The sequence below is a fragment of the Artemia franciscana genome, chromosome 13 (genome assembly GCF_032884065.1).
Source record: "Artemia franciscana chromosome 13, ASM3288406v1, whole genome shotgun sequence".
Lineage (NCBI taxonomy): Eukaryota > Metazoa > Arthropoda > Branchiopoda > Anostraca > Artemiidae > Artemia > Artemia franciscana.
The window spans coordinates 29,027,799-29,046,259 of record NC_088875.1 but is presented as its reverse complement, the minus strand read 5'-3'; the positions used below and the strand labels follow the sequence as shown (position 1 = coordinate 29,046,259).

At 34.6% G+C, this 18,461-nt stretch overlaps 1 protein-coding gene across 1 annotated transcript in view; it reads right to left on the bottom strand.

Moving 5' to 3' along the window:
- LOC136034771 (prickle planar cell polarity protein 3-like) overlaps nt 1-11,787 on the bottom strand; it is a 171,333-nt gene extending 159,546 nt beyond the window's left edge. Inside the window, exon 1 of the mRNA XM_065716180.1 lies at nt 11,668-11,787. The gene's annotated coding sequence lies outside the window, so the exon portion shown is untranslated. The remainder of the gene's footprint in view (nt 1-11,667) is intronic.
- Between the last annotated feature and the right edge of the window lie 6,674 nt (nt 11,788-18,461).

The following is an 18,461-nucleotide window of genomic DNA, read 5'->3' as shown; positions in this document are numbered from 1 at the left end:
TATATATATATATATATATATATAACAGCACAATGCAACAGCACAATGCAAGACAGAAGACGAAAAGGAAGACGTGTGTCCTACATTAGTAATTAATATAGATCAGTACTTGAATGAGGCCTTAACGCTACTCATCCATACAATTACATAGGTCAAACAGCATAGCCATACACAATCAACCATAAAGAATAATCCATGGACAGGCAGTCGTGTCGTCAATAAGTATAAGCCGTCATTTACCAAATATTAAAAACAGTAAAAAAAGACAAATAGTTCGGAGGCAACAACCCAACACAAGGGCTCATCAGGAGAATACACACTTGCCTATAGGGCTGTGGCGCTTTAAATTCTAATATTTGCATCAAATATCGCAATATTTTGCATTGATTCAAATTCTTTCTCCGTCTTTGCTAATTTCGCATTCAACTTCAATGCATTCAGCTATTTGCAAAAGTTCAGACGCAAATTACGATTTCCCTCCACATTTCCGGAATAAAATTAGCGTTGATTTTCTATTAGCAAATTGAAGCGAGTAAACGGAATACAAATTACTTAAAATTTTGTCAATGCAATGCCCACAAATCTAAATGTAAATCAAATTGCCTAGGATCATTTGCGTCACAGAACTTTATATTACAGGGATAAATTTTGGGGGGAAAACAGGCCAGAAAGAAACTTTTCAGAATGATCCGGACCGACTTTATGCTTCAGCACAATAGCCAAAATAATAGTACCTTCAAATACCTATGCGACGAAACGGCCCTTTTGCCCCTTGGGCTCCTAAAATTTTATTGTATACAATTTCTCTTTGATCCAAGGTATTCGCTGATAAATGTTTTTGTTTTTTAGTTACTTTTAACCCTCCAGGTTGTTACTTTTATTTGGGCCACAGGTTTTTTAGATTGCTCCAACATTGCTCTTTCGATGGATTATTTTTATTTTGTATTATTGATAATGTATATTGTGTGTTTGATTCCTTGAATTTTTTGGTGTAATATACGATTTTTTTCTACTTTAGGATAGGATTTGTCTAGTATGTGCTTTCAAACACAGAAAGAAGCGAGGAAGTCATTTAGTGACCACTTCCTCTTGTACTTGCTAATTGATCCGATTTGTAGACCCATTCTTCTTCTTTAAAACTTTATCAGGAAACATGGATGAGCAAGTGTATGTGGTTTTGACGAACTCCAATCGTTGATAAATTAAGGTAAAACACATAACTTGTATCCCTACAGTTGGAAAACTGCTTAAAATATTGACTGGTAGCTTTTACACTGGGGACGCGTCTAGATTTTTATGCTTCAAACATTCTCCTATGTCAAAGTCAAATTAAGAACAAAAACTGACAAGAAAATTATAGCGTTAAGTCTCATTGCTAATCAATTGATAGGTTACAGATTTGCTAGAACTCAAAATTACAGTTTGATTTTAAAACGTTGGTCTAGAAATTGAATAGTTTGTTCTGTAGGCCTACAAGTCCTAAAAAGTAAAACCATGTCAAGATTCTGAATTTATTGATAATAAAGTAGTCAAGTAAATAAATCAGTATATTCACACAGGCTGTTAAAGCAACGTACATCTAACATCTTGGGAACGATTTGGGAGTTCGAGTTAAAGTTTTGAGTGTTCGGGGAGGCTCCTTGTTCTTAAATCCCCCTGTAGGTAAATCTTACCAGTAGGCAAAGAACTATGGAGACCCCAAAGAAAACAAAATATTTTGAAGATTAGTTACCAAGTAGCTTAAATAGCATGTTCAAAACAGAATGTTTTGAAAAATATGGGTTGTGCTGATTCATCAAACTCCAAAATGGGTCAAACATTATTTTCTCTGATCGGTGGAAAATTTCAGAGTAACTAGACTAGTTTAAAAAACCCTTAGCGAGAACAATAAATTTTGCAAGAAAATGTGGGTATGTCGGTTCTTAGCGCGATTCTTTGCTTTGCAAGGATCTAGTTTAAAATTTCAGGTCATGTACAGACGTGATAGCTCATGATTTTTTAAGGGGGTTGGGTAGTAAAGGATATTTTTCTTTTTTTTCAATAGGAAGATACAAAAGGAGTTTTTCAAAATCTAAAGGAAGCAATTTTTTGTAAATGAAAGTTATAATAAATAGCGGTATTTTCCCACACCCAGGAGGGCAATTACCCTACCCTACAATTGGTACCTCCTAGCGGTGATGACACCTCAACTCGAATTTTTGGAACATCTAAATTACGCAATAGCATACTTACTGTGTCATTCTTTAGTTTTAAGTTAGATTTGCGATTGCAATTCAATGTGATTTTGTTGTCTCTTTGTCTATACCTTTTTATTTAGCTGTTTAGAGTCATTTGTCATCTTGTGTAATTTTGCATGTGTCATAGGTACTTAAAACTAACTCCTCATTTCTGTTTATCCTTGATTGACTCAAACACGCTAGACTAACACGTTCCTTCAAACCATTGTAATTTTGCTTTGACTTCTAACCGCAGGTTCCACTTTTCGTTTACAACTCAATGTTATGTTTGCTGTTTCTTGTTTTATGTATTTTTCTTTAGCTCTTCGGAGTCATTTGCTATCTTTTGTGATTGTGCATGAGCCATAGATACTTACAACAATGCAACCACCCCAGGAGAAAAATGATATAATTTTCGCTCTTTAAATATTAATAAGTGTGGCGTCACTCATATGATTTTTTTTTTCTGGTTTGAATTCAATCCTCTTTCATGTTCATCCTTCATAAATGCCAAAATAACTTCATTCCATTCCAGGGTGGTTAAGAAATTCAGGTGTGAATTCATTTTCTCCTTCTTATGCATCTTTGCAGACACTAAAACAACACTTCTTTATTCCAGGATAAAAAATCACAAGTTTCAATTAAATTAAGTGATTCTGACGTGCATTCAATTCTCCCTTCCTCGTTATTCGTCACAGATTCACATACACTAAACTAATACGTTCCTTTATTCCGTTGTAATTTTGCTTTGTCTTCTAACAGAAGATTTTGTTGTGAAATGTTTTGCTTTGAAATTCAATCTGATTTTGTTGTCTCTTGTTCCATGCCTTTTTCTTTAGCTGTTTAGAGTCATTTGTCCTTTTGTGCAATTTCACAAGCGTCATAGATGCTAAAAACGTTACGACTACTCCAATGGTAAAAATAATGTAGTTTTTGCTGTTAAAATTTTGTACAAATATGAAGTCACTCGCAAAATTTCCCCCCCCCCCAAAAAAAAAATTAAGGCTTTAAACGGGTTTTCTCAAACTCGTGACTTACATGGCAGAAAACGCCATTTTCGAGCGGTACAGCCCTTAGGTCATCAGTTAAAAAGAGCACTAGAACTTTTCATTTTCATTAGAATGAGCCCTCTCTCGATCTTTTAGGAGCATTGGTTTGATACAATCACCCCTTTGAAAAAAGAACAGAAAACAAATATGCATCTGTGATCTATCCTTTGACAAACAACAAAATTCTACGTTTTTGTTGATAGTTACTTGAAACTTCTACAAATAAAGTTCTCTGACCTGCTGAATGGGAGGGTTGACTTTCATTAAGATAGCTTGAGTTTTTGGAGTTGTCACCTCATGGGCGTGTCTAGGATTTTTGTTTGGGGGTATTTTTTTCGAGGGAGTAAGGAAAAAACTTTAAAAAACGTACCGATTTTTTTATGCATTTTCGCTGAGTTTAAACGAGCCAGACAAAAATTCAGGGCGCGGCGAGGGGGGGTGGTGGTGTAAAAACCCGAAAACCCCTAGATACGGTCTTTTGTCTCCCCTTTTTCGAAAATAAAGCAAATTTTCTCAGACCCGTAATCTTTGATGGGTAGCATTAAACTTAATGAATTTCATATATTTGGAAACAGCAGAAAAGCCAATTGTTTTACATACTAAAATCTGTATTTGAGGATGACAACCCATAGCCCTCAAGACAAGGGTCGAAAGTTATGCCCTGGGGGCATATAAGGTTTATATAGAAAAGGTGATCGCGTAAACTTCGGAGAGGGCTCATTGGATTGCTAATCATAATTTTTAGTACTCTTTTTGAGATCCAGAATGATCGGAGGGCGGATACACCCCCTCCTACACATAAACCTCGTATTTTCCCGAAATACATCTAATAGTAATTTGGATGGCCATTCGTCGTCGTAGAATTTTTCCTATAAGAGCTCATTCGATTTGAAATGGAAAGGGCTAGTGCCCTTTTTATTAGTGAAAAGTGACTGGAAGGCAACAATCTCCCCCACGCCCATCAATTCTCTAAGCATTTCTCATAAAAAAATTGAGATAGCCATTTTGTTCAGCATAGTTGAAAGGTCTGGAAATTATATCTTTAACAACCCCATACCTTTTCAAGACCAGACCATAATTTTCTCTTTACTGATGCTGTCGATTGTCTATTTAGTATATATATATATATATATATATATATATATATATATATATATATATATATATATATATATATATATATATATATATATATACTGATATAAGTTCCTCAAAGTTTTAATAATTGTGTATTTATTAACGTTAAGAAAGTTAAAACGTTCTAAACGTATTTTGTTTGTTCAAATAATACAATAAATAATCGAGTCAAACTCAATCCGCGCAAAAATTAACATGAGTAGGGCTGACAACCCCCATACCTTCTAAAGACCAGAATATAATTTTCACTTTAATGAAAACAAAATACATTTAAAATGTTTTCACTTTCTTTTTACTTGTTTAAAATGTTTTTACTAGATATATGAAGGGGGAAGTCCCCCTTGCACTCCAAGACTCCACGGGTGTCTGATCCCCTTTTTAAGAGTGCCCCTTTTCTCTCAAGCGCACTCGTTTTCCAAACACGTCCAGTCAAAATTTGAGACAGCCGTACTGTTCAGCATATTAGAATGGTACAGCAAATATATCTTTAGGGATATTAGGCATGTCCACCCCCCCACAACTATACAATTGGCCCATTATACTTTAAAACTAAATGCTGTTTTAAGGCAGGACGCACTCCCAAGAAATCTTCCCATACCTCCCCTGTTAAACATTTGGGGTTTGCCTGACGTTCCGGAATTAGTAATTTCGTTTTTATGTCAATAGAGATAAAAAAAAATCTGGTGAATATTTTGATCTAATCAAATCTTAAAGCCGACAGTTATTTTTTTATAATTCCAAAACACTTATAAAACTTGATTCGATTTTGCATTCTAGATTGCCATACTTGACATGGTCGTTGTGGGGTATAAAAACATAGAGCAAAAAATTTGCTATTCAACAATCAGAAACTTATTTCTATAATATACACTTGCTGGCTGCAGTGTCTCTTCAAATACTTTACATATTTGTGTTCTGAGGTCAAAATTCCCTCAAAAGACTAGATTCAGCTGTAATCGGAGCGTGTGAGAATTCATAAATTACACCAAGGGACTAACCACTCGGATTTTTATGGAGCGATTCAGTCAAGTATTAGTTAGCTTGTAACTTGTTTAAAGAGAATAAGTAGCGTGCAGACATCAAACTGCCGGTTAATAAAATACATAAAAAATTATGTTGTATAAATAATTACAAGAAGAATTGCTAAGGATAACCTGCAGCTAATCGTAATTTTGAGTGAGAAACCCCTTAAGTTCAACCTTCTTATGTTTGTTTAGTTGAAGCGACGAAGAAAACTGATACCTTTGTATTTGACCGAATTGCCACCTAAGAAGAAGAATTGACTAGGGAGTTAAATGCTTAGACTTTGGCTAGGCCTTAAACAAATCAAAAGGTGTTGCATTTATGGCTGCCAATAATACACCTCAGCAGTACATCAAGAATGACTGGGGTATTAAGTTGAAACTTTTAGCGGTACTACTATTATTACTTCTACTCTCACAATGTTTTGTAATGATATTAAATCTTATTTTTCAGATCAACTTCGGAAGCTATAAAATGAAATTAAAAAATACTATTTGTGTCAGAATGAAAAATTGTTGAAAAATTTTCTCCAACATACAAATAATAGCAACCCATACTATGGATTTTTGTAGGAAAATGCCGAATTTTTTATTTTTCCATGAAAAAGACCATGTCAATAAAAATGAACTGGAATTAATTTAAAAAATATTTTCCACAAGAAAAATATGTTTGAAATGTTTTCAACTTTCTTACTTTGATAATTACAAAATTATCAAAGCCTTAAGGAAGAAACGTCAGTGTATGTCAATTAAACTGACAATCTACGGTCATCTATTTTTTTTTTTCTTCTTTTTTTTCATAGAGCGCAAATTGTTTTCTGGTCTTGAGAAGTCATGGGGGGTTATCGGTTCTGCTCGTGTTAATTTTGCTCGTTTATTTATTGTAACTCCTGTTCGTTTTGAGTTTCAGTTATTTACTGAAAGTGCTTTGTGGTAGTTTTACGCTTGGAAGATTATTTGACTTCATTTTTACTCATTCATGACTAAATGGAGCTCCTTACTTTTCTTAGAAAAACTTGTCTTGTGAAAAAAGTTTTCTAAATTAATTGTAATACAAAACAAATGAAATACCAAATTTAGATCAAGTCTTTGATCTATCTATCCCATCAAGGTCATTAGATTACAGCGAGAAGGAGGGACCGTAAACCTGTAGTAAAAGGTTTTCGGCCATGGAAAATCAATCGGTTATTTATGAATTTTGGCTTTGGAAATTTTGGTCCTATTTAGCAAACAATTATGTTCAGCAGGTTCTACATGGACATCTAACAGTTTCGTTGGCCGTAAGGCATATAATCCCTTTCCCCTATGGAAGACCGCAAATACAGTTAGTGCAAGGTATCAAATTGTTCGTGGTAACAAACTGTAAGTAAGGAGCGACCCGGCTCAATAGTAACCGAAACCCTAAAAAATGGATTTTGATACCAATATTCAGATTTCGGAATAAAAAACGGATTTAATACTGAACGCTAAAGTTTTTTTAGTACTTTCAAAAGCGCTATTTATTCTATTTAAACAGCCTTTGTGATTAAGGGGTATTCTTGAGGAATTGGAACAAAATTCGGACTTTAGCGTAAAGAGCGAGGTATTGACTAGGGGGCAAAACCCTTAATATACGTAATAATTTCTGTCCATTTTAAGTTTTGATGTTGCTCCTTACTTTCAGTTGAAAAAACTTGTTTTTTATATCCGATTTATTATCATTTTTCAAATAATGCTGGGAAATCCGGGGCCCCCTTCATAGCAATGTCCCTTCCCACACAAAAACCTCTTCCATGAAAGATCCTTCCACGCGACCCCCTCCCCTCGCAATAACAGAAAAAATCCCCCTGAAAACGTATATATACTTCCCAATAACAAGTACTATATCTAAATTACAATAATCTAAAATATATCTAAATTAGTTCATAATTACAACATTAAGAAAAGAATGACCCCTTCATGATATAAAAAAAAGTCTTTCTGAACTTCCCCCGCCCGCAAGAAAAAAAAATTAATGGTTTTCCCTTCCCCGGGAAGATAAAGGTCGGCGTTCTTGTCCCTATGTGTAATATTCGCTTAGTAATATTTTTTTTTAATCTTAAATGTGTCCCCTAGTATTTAATTTCATTGAAACTAATTCAAAGCGTATTTCTCATAAATTGTTTGCCAAAACTTAATTGGTTGCATTGGTTTCTTGACAGAATTTAAAAATGAAGCCAATAGCATCTCTTTCCTGTGCATTGTCCAAAAGCCAGATTTTCTCACCGTTTGTGGGTAATTATTATTGTCTTAAAATTAGTGCCTGTGAAACTCTTTTTGGATTTTAAGCAAATTACAAGGCGTGGCAGGATAGATAAATTTCATCTTTTATTGCAGTACAAAATGTCTATAGAATTTGAATGACGACAGATTAAGGCAGCTCAACTCTCAGAAAAGTTTATCTTATATTAGTAATTCATAAAATATCCTAGGATCACTGAAAAATTGGGGCACAAACATAATCTTCTTTGAGGCGACAGAGTTTCCTTAAGAGCGCTTAAAACAAACAAGCTTGTCTTTTCATCCCCCCCTTCCTCCATACAAAGTTTTTGGTTGTTGGTTCTCTTAAAAATGTCATCCCTGAGTAATAAACTTTACTGCAAACTGAGTTTTTAGTAAGATTGTCATCCTTTCCATGGAATGAGCTATTAATTTGAATCCTCACATTTTTATTGCATTAGACAACAACAACAACAACCCCCCCTTCAAATTTCAACAGCCTTTTGAATAAATTATCTTTGGAGGACTAATTCATTTCAGAGAGAAGGTCTTCTATTGTGAAGGAGCCAGGAAAAGCCTCCTTCTGTCTTGGGATGGCAAAAGTTTGAAAAAGTGTTTGGCTACAAAAGTGTCTGGTTTCCTTTGAATATCTAACGTAACACAGCACAACAAACCAGAATTTCTGGTTAATCTTTGATGGTTTTGTGGCTGGTGATTTCAACAAAAATTTGGAGTTAGAAAATTAACAATTCAAAAGACCGAAATTAGAAGTATCGAGAATGCCGTAGTGTCCCAGAGATTTCATTTTATGGAGATCTTTTTTTAATCAAATCCAAGGATTGGTCATCCTAAGAGTTATCTGTTATCAATTTATAAAATTCTAATGACAATCGTGAAGTTGTACTCAATTCTTAAAATAAATCTAATGGGGTTACTAGCCTTGAATTGATTTTGATTTTTACCCCACAAAGAATTATTTTGTTCATCACGCACTGGAGCTGAGCATATTTCGCAATCAGGAAAGCTAATAGCTAGGCTTAGTACAAAACCAATGACAGTACGTAGATGGCAGCAAAATCAAAGGCTGCAAAGTCACTTGCCTTGAATGAATTCTGGTGTTCACCCCGCAAAGAATTACTCTTTATAGTGCGTATAGCATAACTAAATATTCCGGCGTCAAAATCCCCCTCTGCATTTGGTGAATGTTTTTCAGTTCGACTTCTATTCGCTTACTATTTTTTCACTCAACCAGTTCCTGGTATCTCAGAATGCTGACCAGATATTTTTGGGGGTTATGGAGGTTGTACGAAGGACATATGAGGGAACCTGTTGCACTTCACTCCCATTTGCATCTTAAAAAGGGGCAAGGTGCTAGAATCCTTAATTTCCTATCGAATGAGCCACAAACAAATTTTCAACGATCACTCCTTCCTTATTACGAACAGAAATTACTCCGTATATGAAATGGGTTATGCCCTCCGCAATCCCTCGCTCTTTACGCTAAAGTTTTTAATTGTTTTAAAAGTAGAATTGTGGCAAAGAGTCAAACTTTAGCGTAAAGAGCGAGGGATTGCAGAGGGCACAACCCATTTCATATACGGAGTAATTTCTGATCCTTTTTCAGTTTTAATGTGGCTCCTTACTTTCAGTTAATAAAAACTACTTTTTTTATTTAATTTCTGAACGTTTTTGAATTAATGCATGTTTGATTTTGGCTCTCCGTACATAAATTATTAAAATGAAATTTGCATATTAATTCTTTCTTTGGCTAAATGGCTTTCTCTTAGTTTTGATCAGACGATTTTGAGAAATAAGGGGTGGGAAGGATGCCTAGTTGCCCTCCAATTTTTCGGTTACTTAAAAAGGCAACTAGAACTTTTAATTTTTAACGAACGTTTTTATTGGTAAAAAATACACGTAACTTAAGAATTAACTTATGTGACAAACTTTTATATTCTTATATTTTTAATTATATATATATGAGGGGGTTTGTCCCCTCGGTAATACCTCGCTCTAAACACTAAATCTTAAGTTTTGTCCCAATTTTTTAAGAATGACCCCTGAATCAGAAAGGCCGTAGAATAAATAGTTGAAATTACTAAACATACTTTAGCATAAGGAGCGAAGTATCTATCTCCTCCTGAATACCTTGCTCTCTATGCAAAGTATTTTTAAACCCCTCATATGCGTAATAATCTCTGTTCGCGTTAAGTTTTAGCGTTACTCCTTACTTTCAATTGAAAAAACTTTTTCATGTTTATATTGTCAATGCTTTTTGTTTTTTTTAATAGTAATGCTAGAAAATCCTGCGCCCCTTTCATTGAATTTCTCTTCCCCCATGAAAAATTCCTCCAAGAAAAGATCCTCCAACATAGCCCCCTCCCCTCAACCCCACACCCAAACCAAAAAAATCCCCCTGAAAACGTCGGTACACTTCCCAATAACCATTACTGTATGTAAACATTGGTCAAAGTTTGTAAATTGCAGCCCCTCCCCCATGGACTGTGGGGGAGTAAGTCATCCCCAAAGACATATTTCTTATGGTTTTCGACTATGCGGAACAAAATGGCAATCTCAAAATTTTTATCCCTTGACTTTGAGAAAAAATTAGCGTGGGAGGGGGCCTAGGTGCCCTCCAATTTTTTGGTCACTTAAAAAGGGCACTAGAACTTTTCATTTCCGTTAGAATGAGTCCTCCTGCAACACTCTAGGACCACTTGGCTGATACGATGACCCCTGGAGAAAAAAACAAAAAAACAAACAAACAAACAAACAAATAAACACGCACCCGTGATCCGTCTTCTGGCAAAAAATACGAAATTCCACATTTTTGTAAATTGGACCTTGAAATTTTTTCTTTAGGGTTTTCTGATACTCTGAATTCGATGGTGTGATTTTCGTTAAGATCCTGTGACTTTTAGGGGGTGTTTCCCCTAGTTTCCAAAATAAGGCAAATTTTCTCAGTCTCGTAACTTTTGATGAAAAAGACTAAATTTAATGAAACTTAAATATTTAAAATCAGCATAAAAATCCGATTCCTTTGATATATCTTTTAGCATCGAAGTTCTGTTTTTTAGAGTTTCGTTTACTATTGAGCCGGTTGCTCCTTACTACTGTTCGTTACCACGAACTGTTTGAAAAATAAAAAATGAAATATAAAATTAAGAAAACACAAGTTTTTTCAAATAGAAGTAAAGAGCGAAATTAGAACTTAGGAAATGGAGACATTATTCCTTATGTTAGGGGGGCTACCTCCTCTTCAACCCCCCTCCCTTTTCAAGCTAAAGTATTCCCAGTATTTTTAAAATATTTCTTGTTTTGATTCAATGGCCCATGTGTTTGTGCAGTCGTTCCTAAAAAAATTGTGACAAAAAATTAGACTTTAGCGTAAATACAAGGGGATTGGGGAGGGAGCAGCCCTACTAATCACGAAAGGATTATTATTGTCCAAAAGCTTTTTTTGCTTTATTTACGTTGTTTTTAATAGCGTGCCCAAGGTTGTCCAAATTGCAAGGAGGGCTTCGTCCCCCTCAAACACAACTCTTTAAACTAAAATTTAATTTTTGCAAGGCATTGCTTCGAAAATAAAAGCTCATTTAGTGTATTTGCTAGTATAAGTCTGACTTTTGTATCAGCATGAATCAAGTCAAGTGTGACAATGCCCACCGGAATATAAGAAAACATTAAACAATGTAGTATATAAATAGGAAAATGAGAAATATTCTCATTTGAATTTAGATGAAAACAAAGGTCGTGATAGCCCTTACTCATTCCCCTGGGAAATTTGCTGTTGGCTCTCATGATAATCAAACTTGTATTAGTGGGTGCTACGGCCCCAAGAATCATTTTATAAGTACGTTTTCCCCCATAAAATTGCCATCTACAATGTCATGAACAAAACTGAATCTTCAGTGTGCAGATATCAGGGTATAAAAAGATAGATATCTGTAGACTTATCTCTCAGTTGCTTCAAAGAAAAAGAAAACGAATATCATCAACACTTACCATTAAAATATCAATATAATTCCTAGGCTTTCAACTTTCCCTACCTAACTTCGAGAGATAGAAAGCTCAACTAAATCATCCAAAAATCTTGGCCACAGTGGAGTCTGGAAAATTTCTCCGAGACTCAAAAGCCGTGATTCACTGTCAGAAAAACGAATTCGCACAAAATGGTCCCAACGGGAAAGTTCATGACCAGCAGTTTTCCCGCCTTTATTGCCGAGTGGGGGATCACTTCTTCCCTTATAATTGAAAGCATAGAGGGAGACATAGTTTTAGTCGTTAGGGTCTCAGATTGACCGTAAAAAGATTCGATATATCCTGTTAAATAAATAAGCGGAGAGGAACTCCATTCGTCTGATAATTCCATCTTCTCGAAATTGCAGAAATGCAATTTCATTATTCGCTGCAATAAAAAAAAAGACATTGAACGGCAGAGAATAGAGTAACTTGCCTTGTGTTGTTTTTAATATTGTAAGAAAACGACTCCATGAGTAAATGCAAAATTCGAAGGAGCTGTGGAATTACAAGCAAAGGTTTTGAATTATAACTTCCAGGCTTGTCACTGTACTAATTGAGATATTGTATTAATAGAGAAATATTTATAGAATAAATTAAGAACTAAATTAAGATAATCTAGAAGTTACGAATTTTCTGGGATTGTTTCTGAAAATAAATATGTTTTATGCCAGTATAATAAACAATTTATTTTAGGTGTGTAATAGTTCTGTCTAAGTGAAGAGCGCTGCTTAAATTTATTCCTTTTTTTTCTTTTGCCGAGAACACTTATTTATAGTATAAACTTTTGAAGGGACTCATTTCATTAAAAATTAAAAGTTAAAGTGCCGTTTGTAGGAGTAAAAAAGGATTGAGGGGCAACTAGGACCCCTCCCACGCCCTTTTTAGCTGCCCCCTGTAAATTCAGAGTAACTAAGCTGCCCCCTGTAACTATACCGCCAGGGATGATATGGCCCCACAGCTCCTCAGATAAGGGTTTTAAATTATCCTAGGAGTCCGAAAAGGCTAAGGGTATTAGGATGAAACTTTTCGAACATGTTGAGGGGAACATTTAAATAAATCGAAAAACACTCTTTGTATCCAGGCTCTCAAAAGGTCCGTGTCCGCAATGCCTCAGGAACGAATTATGATACAAGTTGAATCTTTCAGGGAATGTTTAGCGGGTGTTGAATTAAATAGAAAAAAAAAACTGCGTGCATCCAGTTTTTCAAAGGGGTATATATCTGCAATATCTCAAGAACGGCTAGCAATATTAATATGAAACTTTCAAGAACTGTTGAGGGGTGCGGAACTAAACCGCACCCTTTCAGGTAGTCAACAGAGCCTATCCACAATCAAATAAAGCTTACAAAAGCATTGAATAGTGTTTTGAGCTAAATCCAAAGACACTATGTGCATTCAGGTGATCAAACGGGCGTAACTGCAGTACATGATGAACGGCCAAGGGTATTGAATTGAAACTTTCTGGGAATATTGAAGGGGACGTTAAATAAATCAAATGACACTGTATATGAGAGACAGAGAGACACTTTTGTTATATATCATGAGTATACAAAAGAACCACATCAGCCACTTTAGAAAGTCAAAGACTTGCTTGTAGTGGCTGATAAATATTCAATGAACAAGAATACTGGCTTCATTAAAAAAATGAAATGAGACAAAAAAGTGGGAAAAGAAAAAAAAAGGAAAAAAAGAAGAAGAGAGAGATAGAGAGAGAGAGAATCCTAATTAAAAAATAAGACAATAAGCCACCCCATTTAAATTACTTACTTAATCTCTTCCCAGAAGGTTGTTCTTCAGTCTACTTTTAAACTGGCTAACATTTTCTGGTAACCTTATACTCGTTGGTAAAGAATCCCATGCTACTGGTCCATCAAACCTGGGACTAAAACTTGCCCCTGAGAGCTGCGACACTCGTATACCAGATCGTCCATGTTTATAATCTCATAACTGTGGTACGAAGAATTCCTTGTAAATATTTGACGAAAAAAATCAGAGGACAAACCATTAATACTCTGAAATACAAAAATAGCAAGTTGATAATCATGAAGTTTGCTTACATTAAGAACCACGAGTTTCCTACAACAATTAACTGTATCATTTTCACCACGGACATAATTTCCTAATGGTCTAACAACTTTATTTTGTGAAACCTAAACATGTTTAAAATTTGTATAAAATCCACAAGTTCTTATCACACGTTCTATCATTATCTTAGCTCTATGACCATCTACCGTGGTTCTACTGCCCTAGGAATGACGCATGGCGGATAATAGATAGACATAACTATTAACAAATGAACTAACATCATTTTTATGCAATCCTAATAAGGGAGGGGAATAAGGGAGGGAATCATATCTCTATATATAAAAATGCAGTGTCCGTTCGTCCGTCTGTCTGTTACACTATCTTTCCTGTTACACCGTTACACGTTATTATCGTTATTACCGTTACACGAGCTCAAAAAATTGAGGCTCTTATTAAATTTTATTAATTTGCTTAAAATGTAAAAAACTGGTGATTGCACAAATATTTCAACATATTTTTACGATGGATTAAAGCAATTCGAAAACCTTAAAACAGAAAACCAAAAGTTTGAAGTTTAGTAGAAATTGTTGAAATTCGAAAACCTGAAAACAGAAAACTAAACCAATTTACGTCATCAATTCGATCCAAAAATGACATAGCGTTGCCGGGACCCAGAACACAAGGGACAATGAGAATCCATATATAGAAGCCTGCCGCGTGTCATGCTGGGCACCCGGTGGTGAAGCCGCCATGACCCAGCTAGTACATAATAAAAATATACGAATATAGAAGTTCGTTACGTAAGTTAATTCGTAAGTTATGTATATTTTTTACTAATAAAAACGTTCGTTAAAAATTAAAGACTCTAGTTGCCTTTTTAAGTAACCGAAAAATTGGACGGCAACTAGGCCTCCACCCTTGCCTTTCTTCTCAAAATCGTCTGATCAAAACTAAGAGAAAGCCATTTAGCAAAAAAAAAATTTATACGTAAATTTCGTTTTAATTATTCATTTACGGAGAGCCAAAATCAAACACGCATTAATTCAAAAACGTTCAGAAATTAAATAAAAAAAAATAAGTTTTTTAACTGAAAGTAAAGAGCGACATTAAAACTTAAAATGACCAGAAATTACTCCGTGTATGAAAAGGGCTGTTCCTTCCTCAGTGTCCCGCTCTTTACGCTAAAGTTATTTACTATTTCATAGTCAAACTTTAGCGTAAAGAGCGGGACGTTGAGAAGGGAACAGCCCATTTTATACACGGAGTAATTTCTGTTCGTTTTAAGTTTTAATGACGCTCCTTACTTTCAGTTAAAAAACTTGTTTGTTTTTTTTAATTTAATTTACAATTAAAATTATCTGAATTTTTATGGGTCTTTTTGCCCTTTCTCGAAAATCATACAAACTTCTAAGGCTTATAGCTTTTGATGGGTACGGGAAACTTGATGAATTTTATACATCTGGCGTTGGCATAGAACAATTTGTTTTATGCATCTATTGTCATGAAGATTTTGTGTTTTAGAGTTTCGGTTGCTATTTGGCTGATTTGCTCCTTAAATGCAGTTTGTTATCACGAACTATTTAATTTAATTAATCAGACTTGGAATCCACTCCCAGAAAGGACATTGATGGTTTGCATGGAGGTTGATTTCATGTCAACTTCGTATATTCACAAAATTTTCAGATCCTTTACCTTTAATATTTTAGTGAAGTAAATTTTTCCCTAAACTTGATTAATACATACTATAAAATGTTACAAGGCTTACAACATTTTCTTTTCAACAACTCAGGCTGTAAACAAATTAGTAAGAAACACTTTTGAAATAGGACCAAATTGTGGTGGAGATAATGCTTATTACCGCAAATAGTTGAAGAGCTAAGACCATTAACTGCAATTGAACAATTGACTACATTTTTTTGGGGGGTGGGGGGTGGGGAGAGGGCTTTAATAAGACTTTTCCATAGAGAAATAATAGAAGGCATTTTAAGGCCTAAACTTTCCAAACATTTCTGATCTTCCCGACCACAGTCTTAACACCTCCCACCCTAAGAGTCGAGTTTGTTCAGAAATATATCCTTCATATGTTCAGAAATATATGTTCAGCAATGTATTCATATTTATTGTTCAGAAATGACTCAGAAATATATGTTCGTAAATATATGTTCAAGCTAAGTGATGACATTAGATTACAGGGACAGCTCACCAATTATTTTAATTAGGAAACAGAATCAGACAGACCGTTAAATATAGAGTATTCATAGACATAGAATCAGTGAAACAGGAAAAAACATCTTTCGAGCAAAAAAAGTCCAAGTTGTTTTTTAAAATGAAAAAGAAAAAATAGCTTGTCATTCGTTCTTTTTAGCAGTCCAAGTTCATTAAATTGCTCTGCATATGGAATCCGATGAGCATTTGAAGATATTAGAAATGCCAAGTGCGGCTCTTCATCGTTTTTCCCTCCTCCTCTTCATTCTGGTAATCTGATAAGTAAAACATTTAAAATATATAATTAGAGTAATTTGGTACTACTGTGTAATTTATGTAATTCGATACCAAATTTTATACATAACACATATACGATATTTCAAAAACAATTTTGTTGCCTAAGCCTCAAGTCTAAAGCTAAGAAACAGAGATACGCCATATACTATAATAATTATGAAATTCTAAGAATTTTGAAAAAAACATCCATGGGTAAACCCATGAGAACAATCGAGTAACCTGAGGCTTGGCAGGTTCGCCAAAAACATCAGGTTGACAAAAAATCACTCTGTTTTAATGAATTTGGTTCACCAAAAAATGGAAGTGACTCGCGCCTACTTCTAACAGCTTTTTTCTATACTTTACACATTGATTTATACGGAATAAACCACCAAGCCACCTAAATACTTCCACATAATTCAGATGGTAGCGATGAATTTTTTCTCACGATAATCCTTGGAAAAATATGAATGGTTACCTTTGAGAATTTTAGATGGCACTTCAGTTTGCTTAAGTCAGCAGCAAAGATAGCAGAATAAGGAGCTCCGACAAATTGTAATTTTGAAAAGCTCCGGTGTCATCAATTGTGTCATGGAAAGTAGCAGAAAAATGGTAATACAAAACTTTAGCATTAAGTTGACAATGAAAAGTTGGCTAAATATCGGGTTGCGAAAGTATCAAAACAGCTTAATATTAAGTTGACATAGTACAAAATGTGTCACCAGCGCATAGCAATTTTCAGCATATAACTGATAGCTTTGATTTTTCAATATGGGTTATACTAATGGCCACAAGAGCCTTTATTCAGCTACATTTTCTACAAAAAGGACTAATAGATTTTACTCTAATTTAGTACCCCAAAATGGGGAAATTTGCAATGTTTCATCATGTCATCATTGCCATGATAGTTCATAAAGATTGGAAAAATATTTTTTATTATCAGAGAGAAATTTTTAATCTAACTGGAAAATCTGAATTCTGTGAATAGAAAATTGTTTTTGTGCAGTAAACTTAAAAAGGTGCAATATTTTCTTATAATGATTACGTAATCATTGATAATGATTAAGAAGAATGACTAATGGGAACTAATACGAATATAAGGTTGCTAAGTGCAGCGATAACCGCAAGTACTAAGAATAAAAAAGAAGGGAGGGAAAGAAATGAAAAGAAAATAATATCTGAATTAGATGTCGCTTATGCATACTGAAATCAGCAGCTAATTTGCCCTATTCAAATTTAGTCCTGTCGGATGGAGCAAGTCTTACAGCTTCAACTTTTTATCGTTTTTATCGCTAGTTGAATTGCTTGATATATTTTATGTTGTGGCAGCTGCTGGAATATCTGCCCGTCATATACAGTAGTTCATATACAGTCATATACAGTAGGATAGGATACGTTTTTTGGATGAAGGATTAAAGATTGCCAAAAACCGTCCATGTCGGCCAACCATACGAGGCCAAACGAGAAGCAGGTCGTTTCCAAATGGAGGGAGGAGGATGTTATAAGGAAAGATTTGAGAGGAATTTACAACTTCCTTGGAGAGTGTAAAGAGCTTTAGATTGATAGGGATGGAGGAGGAGCGAGCCTAGCTATGTTGGCATAAGGCAGCAAGGTACTGCAGTAAGATGTTCGTAGCAGTAGTAGTTGTAAATATGACCAAACACGGATTTATCTAATAATTAGTTGAAAAAAAAACCTTTTCTGCTAAACGAGTTTTTCAAAGAGAAGTAAAGAGCCAAAAATGAGTAGAAATAAAGTCAAATAACCTTCCAAGAGCAAAACTACCACGTATCACCATCAATGAATAAATAAAACTCAAAACGAATGGGAATTAAAATAAATAACCCAATCAAACTCAAAACAAGGAAAACTGAACATGAGTAGGGATTTCATACCTCATGCCTTCTGAAAACCAGAACATAATTTGCACTTTACCTAAAAAAAAATAACCATGGATTGTCAGTTTAATATACATATACTGATATTTATTCCTTAAAGTTTTATATTTTATCTATTATAAAAGTAAAAGAAGTGAAAACGTTTTAAGTGCATTTTGTTTCCAGTAAAGTGCAAATTATACTCTTGTTTTGAGAAGGCATGGGGGTCATCAGCCTTAGTCATGTTAATTTTTACTCGTTTAGAGTTTGACTCAGTTATTTATTGTAATTTTTGTTCGTTTTGAATTTTAACTAGCCCTTTCAATTTCCAATCAATTTTGCCTCTTTCAAATTTTCTACGAAGCCCCCGTCTATACCAAGTACCCTGGATGA